The sequence below is a fragment of the Diceros bicornis genome, chromosome 12 (genome assembly GCF_020826845.1).
Source record: "Diceros bicornis minor isolate mBicDic1 chromosome 12, mDicBic1.mat.cur, whole genome shotgun sequence".
NCBI lineage: Eukaryota > Metazoa > Chordata > Mammalia > Perissodactyla > Rhinocerotidae > Diceros > Diceros bicornis.
The window spans coordinates 45,226,379-45,232,378 of NC_080751.1; the positions used below are offsets into that span (position 1 = coordinate 45,226,379).

At 35.8% G+C, this 6,000-nt stretch overlaps 1 pseudogene; it reads left to right on the forward strand.

The window, feature by feature from the left end:
* The first annotated feature begins 5,338 nt into the window (after positions 1 to 5,338).
* On the forward strand, positions 5,339 to 5,785 carry LOC131411717 (large ribosomal subunit protein eL31-like; annotated as a pseudogene).
* Positions 5,786 to 6,000: the final 215 nt, after the last annotated feature.

Below are 6,000 nucleotides of genomic sequence, written 5' to 3' on the forward strand. Positions count from 1 at the left end.
AACATCGACAAAGAAGAATACACATGGCTGAGAGGATAGCTATTACGTACAATTGAAATTGAAACTTCAATTTTCAAATTGCACAATTCCTAAGGATTAAAGTAAATCGTTGGCCAGGATCCCAAGACGACAACATCTAGCAACGTTGCCAGGAGATTTTCCCGCACTCTCAGTCTGTAAAATCCCAGAACGTTATTTACAGTATTTTTTTTTTATCTCAACTTGCTAACCACCAGTTACCTTATCTTGCACATAATACAAAGTGTTTTTTGTTGGTTTTTTGTTTTTTTTTTAATTTTCAGAATTTCTAAACCCGTAAGGGAGCAATAATGACCAATGCAGTTGAATATTTTAGGAAATTTGACAGGATCAAAGCTAGAGAGAAGCATCAAATAATGATAAATATCTCAAGCCTTATGCAGTAAAAAAGAAAAAAAGATTTTAAATTGATTTTCTAAATATAAAGCAGCTATCGTGTTGAAATACAAATCATTGATACATTATGGAGGCAAATTATGGCTTTTTCAATTCGTTCTTAATTTCACCAATTTATGCATGTATTATGTATTTACATATGTGTATTATTACCTCTTTTCTGATGGCCTCTATGTTCTTGGTAGATTAAGTGGCCCAAGGGAACTACATTAAGCCCTTATCAAATGTCAGGCATGGTACTGGATGCTTTATATATACTCTCTCATAAAGTCTCCCAAATACCGTAGGAAGAAGGTATTGTTAGTCACGGTTTACAAGTAAGAAATCTCAGGTTCAGATAGGTAGCCAGAAGTGGCAGAGCTGGCTTTAAAAATTTCAGAAAACTTCCACCAAACTTTTCACTTATTTTTGCATTTAAAGGTGGTAAGCACTAATTGTCTGAATCCAAGTCCCTTGCTTTGGGGCATTTTCAGTTTTCGCTCAATTCTTACATCCTGACATTTGTAATTTGTCTAAGGCCAACCTTAATGAAAATAACGATATAAAAGCACCATGTCCTTAGCTAAATGGCTAGCCCCACACTATAACAAGGTGTTTGGTCTCTCTGCGTGTACATCTCATCACATTTGTAAATGAAGGCATCTGCATATTCCTCTTCTGTACATATATACAAGGCCTGGCTCTAACCGAAGTGATGGTGCTGAAATTACCATGAAATGGAACAGTCATCTGAATGCTACATAAAAAGATAGAATTTAAATCAGGGAGTCCTTTGTGAGATCATACCCAACCTCTGATTTTACAGATAAGGAAACCAAGGCCTTGAAGAAGTTAAAGGACCCAAAGAAATGTTAAACGTAGATTAAGTATCAAAACCATGTTTGTTTATTTAACTATTTGTGTCTCTTCATTGCCTTATTTGATAATGGATTTGAGGCAGCTTCTGTGTATAATAAATAAAATAAAATGAGAAATTAATTTCCAAAACAAGGATGATGAAAATGTTCTAAAATTAGTGGTGACGGTTGCACAATCTGTGAATATACTAAAAACCATCAAATTGTATACTTTAAAAAGGTGAATTTTATGGTATATAAATTATATCCCAATAAATTTTATTTATTTATTTATTTTTGCTGAGGAGATTCGCCCTGAGCTAACATCTGTGGCCAGTCTTTTGTCTGTTTTGTACGTGAGCCGCTGCCAGGGCATGGCCACTGACAAGTGGTATAGGTCCACGCCCTGAAACTGAACCCAGGCTGCTGAAGTGGAGCACGGCAAACTCAACCGCTAGGCCACTGGGGCTGGCCTAAAATTTATTTTTTAAAACTAGCAAGGCTATATTTATTTTTTTGAAATAGGATAGAGGATAAAACCAGGATTGATGACTTTTTACATTTTTATTTTTCTTATTTATGGTCTCTCTTCTCAATTCTATATTAGAATATCACCAATGAATTGGCCCCCATCATATTATCTTAATGAATCAAGAACACTGATCTCTTGCCTGTATTTCTCTATTGTAGAGTATTAGGCCAGGTTTCAAAGTTCCTATTGGGGTTGAGAAATTGTTTTCAAATAAGACTCTGGGATATATTTCCAAAGAGAACACATTTTTCCCATGAGAAATTCTCTTGAGTAAATTAGAAGCCATAAACTAAGGGGTCTTGTTGATTGATATTAAGCAATAGAAAGGTAAATCTGTTGGTCTTTATATACAAGCATACATTTGTATACAAGCATACATTTCAAGCAAAATGCATTAAGATTAGCACACACAAATTGATCTAGGAATCTCCCTTCTTCAAATTTATCAGAGAATACAATGAGCTCAGAAAAAGGTTTGACAACAAAGATATTCATCCTAGCATTATCATTATTTATAGTAACGAAAAGGTGGAAACAAACCTAAATGTCTGACAATCGGAGAATTTTAGAGTGTAGTGGAATATTATACAGTGCTTAAAAATGGGCTTTTTATTTATTTTAAAATCTATATTATTTTTCTGATTACATACATAATAACAATATACACATTATTTAAAAAATTTAAACCTTTAGATATTTCCCCACAATTCCTTCTCTTAAGAGATAACCAAAATTAAGTGCTTAGTGAATATTTTATATGATCATCCTATAATACTGTTTTGCAACTTGCTTTGTTCACTCTGTAATGAATCTTTATACATCAGTTCTTGCACATCTGCCCCATTTTTTTAATGTTGTTTTTAAAAGTATTCAAGACTTAAGGAGATATTCATGATACAATGTTAAATTAAAAAAAGCAGAATACAGAACAGATTCTAAATTGGGTAGAAGGGGAGAGTTGCAAAGATTATACACAAAATCATGTAAAAGACTGAAAGAAAATACAACAAATCGTTAATACTGGTTAATCCTAAGTGGTAGAATTGTGAGTGACTTTATTTTCTTCTATATAATTTTTTGTATTTTCCAAATTCTCTATGATAAGCATGTTAAAAAATAGCATTGGCTTTTTCTACTTCCAAAAATAATATAGGTTTCTTTTGGGCAATCTGGAAAAAACAGATAAACCCAAATAAGAAAATAGGAAGTCACTCATGATCCAACAACCCAGAGATAACTGTTGCCTTTTAGATATATTTTTTCAACAGCCGTTTTCTGTGTGTGAGTGTATGTACCTTTTACAAAAATAAAATTATACTGGCCATAATTTTTGTAACTGCCCCTTGTCACTTAAATGTATTGTGAACATTTAAAAATTTTCATTAAACGCTCTTCTACAAAATTATATTTTGTCTACACAGGACCATAATTCATTTGTAGGATTCAATTATTACCAGTTTTTGCTTTTATAATTGATACACTGAACATTTGTATGGATAAATCTTATGCTGTACAGTATTTTCATCTGGACAAATAGCTAGAAATGGAATTTGCTGAGTCAGATGGCCTGCAAAATGTTAATGCTTCTGATACTTATTGCCAAGACATTCTTCAGAAAAGATTTAGCAAGTTTTCTTCCCAGCAGTGGTGGGAAATAGTGGTCATTTTCCACATTTCCAGCAGTGCCAGGTGTTATTAATCTGTAAACTAACTTTTATTATTTTTTCTACTAGAAAAATGATAAATGTTTATTATAGAAAACTTAGAATGTACAAATTTAAGCAAAGAGAAGAAAATAAAAATCACTAATGATATCATCAACCATTGATTCTCTCTGTATGTGTGTGTGTATATATATAGACTCATATGCATATGTACATATATACTTTTTAATTTACTAAAATTAAATCATATAAGTAATAAATAACAGCTAATACTTATTAAGCATTAACTATTTGTTAGACCCTATGCTATGTGTTTAAAGTAAATTATCTCATTGGACCCTTATGCCTCTACAAAATAGTATTATTAGTTTTTAATATCTCCATTTTTAAAAAAGGAAAACTGAGTAGAGAGATTAAGAAACTTGCCCTAGGTAATATAGATAATATGTGGCAGAGCTGAGATTAAACTGTCTTTTTTTAGAGTCCCCATTCTTATACCTATTAGGAACCTCTAGAGGGGTCTCTAGTCCCTGTCACAGAGGACAGTCAGCTTTGCTAAAAGCATAAGTAATGACCCAACCCCTTTTACTTAATCAAGAGTATTTATTGCTTTTAATTTAAAAGATACTTGCATATAAATAAGTTATTAAATAAATAAATAAATGAGGGAGGGAGGAACAAATCCTCCTTACAGAAGAATTCCAAATAATATATGTAGGTACTATTCCCTCCAGGAGGTGGAGCTCAGCTCCCCTTCCCTGGAGTGTGGGTTGGACCTAGTGACTCTCTTCCAAGGAATAGAGCACAGCAAGGGAAAAAAGTGACTTCAGAGTGGAGAAAGTTGAGACCCCACCTACCCATGTGGCCCAAGTTAACATCACCAGTCATCAGTCACGTTGATGTCATGTACCCCCTGATCTGGTGTGAAGAGAAGGGTACTTCACCTCTGGTATTCTTCCCACAACCCATAATCCCAGTATAACCATGAGAAAAAACATGAGACAAACCCAAATTGAGGGACAGCTTACAAAATACCTGACCAGTACTCCTCAAAAATGTCAAGGTCATGAAAGACAGGGAAAGACTAAGAAACTGTCGGAGAGCAGAGGAGACTAAGGAGACATGACGACTAAATGCAGTGTGGGATCCCGGATTGGATACTGGAACAGGAAAAGGATATTTGTGGAAAACTGGTGAAACCCAAATAAAATCTGGAATTTAGTTAATAGTAATATACCAATATTGGTTTCTGAGTTTTAACAAATGTACCATGGTAACGTAAGATGTTAACATTAGGAGAAAGTGGGTTAGGGTATACAGGAACTATCAGTAGTATCTTTGCAACTTTTCTGTAAATCTAGAATTATTCCAAAATAAAAAGTTTACTTTAAAAAAAAAAAAGGATGCTGTTTCAATATACACAGCACTTGTGGATAGCAGAGATAATGTTCCAGCTATGGCAGGCTTTTCAAACTATCAGGGCTTGTCATTGCTTCCCCGTGAGGGTCTAGCATCCAGCCAGAGGGAGGCCAAAAGGCAAAAGTCAGATGGGGCAGGGCAGACTGAGTGCTAGAGCCTGATCCCAGGGACTTCAACTAGTTTTCCTATTAGGGTTGGTTTTATACTTTCTGCAGGACTGAAAGGCCTCTAGTCCCTCTTATTGATTGATTGGTCCATGCCTCTGATATACTTCTAACTCGATTGTTGGCAAGCAAAGGAGGTGGTGGAGAAGTCCACTCCTGGGTTGACTTGAAGCAGCAGGGGAGCCTGGGGTTGGCTGCTCCTACTATGGTGCTGGCTGACATCACAAGTGGGCACAGAAAAGAAAAGTGTGTGAGATCACCAAGCCTTTCCAACCCGGGCCCAGGAGAATGGCTCCCACGAGGAAGGCTGGCAAGAAGAAGGAGGGTGTTCTGCTGTCAATGAGACAGTGACCAGAGAATACACCATCAATATCCACAAGTGCATCATGGAGTGGGCTTCAAGAAGGGTGCCCCTCAGGGACTCAAAGAGATCCAGCAATTTGCCATGAAGGAGGTGGGAATCCCAAGTATACCCATTGACAGCAGGATCAGCAAAGCTGTCTGGGCCAAAGGAATAAGGAATGTCCCATTCAGTTCCACAAATGGTGGTCCAGAAAACGTAATGAGGATAAAGATTCACCAAACAAGCTCTATATGTTGGTTACCTACGTACCTGTCATCACTTTCAAAAACCTACACAGTGTGGATGATGAGAACCAACCACTGATTGTCAAAGTCATAAAACCGCATGCAGACACACAAAAAAGATCACTAAGTACCCAGAGAACAATATAACCCTGTTTGTTATCTTTAGCTGGACTATTGCCCCCATATTTCTTTAGATCATGAACCAGGCTGTTCCCTGGTTACAAAAGCTAACTCACTAGGACAAAGGGCACAGTGGATATATCATTCCAGGAATTTGTAATGGCAAATGCCGAGCTTTTATGTGAATGTGTGTCTAAGTGTCCTAAGCATATGAAATAGACTATCTGTAGACTTGTAGACTA